Raw genomic sequence first — 2,182 nt, forward strand, 5'->3', positions numbered from 1 at the left:
TCATTATGCCACTTGTTGGATTCGGATAGGTAAAAATCCAAATATGAAATTTAAATGGAAATGGTTAATCTGGGGTGAACGGATACGTATATCGGTAATTGTAAGTAGGATAATAAATGATCGTTGAATCAGATTCGAAGAATGTACAGTGTAACTTGTTAATGTGAATTCTAAATATTCCTTGGGTACTACCCACCCGTTAAAATATTTTCATCATTAACAGTTTGTACGAATGAAATTTTTAATTACAATCTTTATGAAAATATATTTGCATATATATTTTCTTCGGAGGTAACTATGAATTTAATGAGTCAATAAAATATTCAACTCATTTGATTTATCGTTATTACTAGATTACATAATCTCCAAAACATTAGAGATTACATAATCGTCATGTCGAACGAAGAACGATACGTAAAGAAGAGGTAATCGGTGTAGAATGATATGTAGAACAAAGATCATATTCGAAGTTCAGATGATGATGTTGAGGTACGTGGTGCGGATGTGATTGTTGGTGGTGGTAATGATATGGTTGGTGTTGATGCTGATGATGTCGTTGACGTCGATGATGCTACTGGCACTGAAGATTGCGAGGTTGATGTTGTTAACGGTACTGGTTATGCTGCTGGTGCTGCTGCTGGTGTTTGTAACCTTCGCACCGTGTTCTCCAAAGCCGTCACACGAGCGCGAAGTTCGTTAATTTCTGCTAGTACACCAGGATGATTGGCGGTTGGAGTGAGCGAATGAACAAGATCCGAAATATGGGATAGGATATAATCGTGACGAGATACTCGAGAAATGAGAGAGAAAATGGTTTCTCGAACAGGTTCGCCGGTAAGTGCTTCAGGTTCGTCGCCAATGGGGCAATTCGATGGGTGAAAGGGATCACCTTCTTCTTGTCTCCAATAATTTAGTATACTACGAACCCATCCCCAATTCATCCAGAATAGATGATGAGAAATTGGTTGATCCATTCCAGTGACGCTGCCTTCGGAGCCCGAATGGAAATCCATATCAGCGTAGCTGTCGGAGTCGGAGGAATTCGAACTGGACGCGGAGTTCATCTTGTACAGTCGGGGAAATGAATTTTTGGTTTGGAATAGATTATAGGAGTTGGGTTTGGTATTCTTCAATACATAATTTACATATGTATTTATAATACTCAAAATCCCGTGAATTACGGAGAATCTTTGAAATTCGTCAGGCAATGTCTATAGCAACAGATACGCTAGGATACGAATTTTGTCTATACACTATCGATGCACCAAATGCAGTAAGACGTGTCTAGACTTAAGAATACTAAGCAGACAATTCTTAAAGATGATAAGCAGATGATTTTCGACTAGATATGATAAGCAAAACTTTTGACATGTTGACACGGTCAAAGTCCAGACTCACTAATGCATCCTAACAACTACCAGTTAGACACACTAATGCAAGGCCTGGTTCGCTAAGACCAACGCTCTGATACCACATGAGACGACCCGACCCAATCCATAGGGACGAATACAATAACATATGATAACATTGCGAGGTACTTGACCTCTATATGATACATTTTACAAACGTTGCATTTATTCTTAAAAGGCAAACTATCATTACATCAATATTTGACATTTTCGTCTAACATTTCATAATATCCAAATGACCTAATCTGTCATTTACTTATTTATATTCTCTATTGAACTCCAATGACTCGAATGCAACGTCTTTGTATCATGGCTTAAAAGGTCCCAAGTAGTATCCTTAACATGAGCTAATGCACAGCGGAAGACTTAATTCATACCTGAGAATAACATGCTTTAAAACGTCAACATAAAGTTGGTGAGATATATAGGTTTGATGCTAGCAGCGTTATAACAATGGAACACAAGATTTCATATATAAACATTTTAATAAAAATATTCTAAGTGGTTGAGCACTTGGTAACCATACTTAACATTTAATCACGTCGCATATTCCCTTTATTATGAAATCTTACTACACCGTACCAAGGTGTAGTCACGAAACGAAGTACTGTGCAACCGTTGAATACTGGTCGTCCAGTCCGGTTGGGGTTGTCAGGCCCGATAGATCTATCAACAGGATTCGCGTTTACAATACCGCTGTAAATATTAGTTACCAAGCTACAGGGAAGTATGCCAGTGGTACAACTCAACGTAGAATATATTTTTCAGTTACT

The sequence above is a fragment of the Rutidosis leptorrhynchoides genome, chromosome 9 (assembly GCF_046630445.1).
Source record: "Rutidosis leptorrhynchoides isolate AG116_Rl617_1_P2 chromosome 9, CSIRO_AGI_Rlap_v1, whole genome shotgun sequence".
NCBI lineage: Eukaryota > Viridiplantae > Streptophyta > Magnoliopsida > Asterales > Asteraceae > Rutidosis > Rutidosis leptorrhynchoides.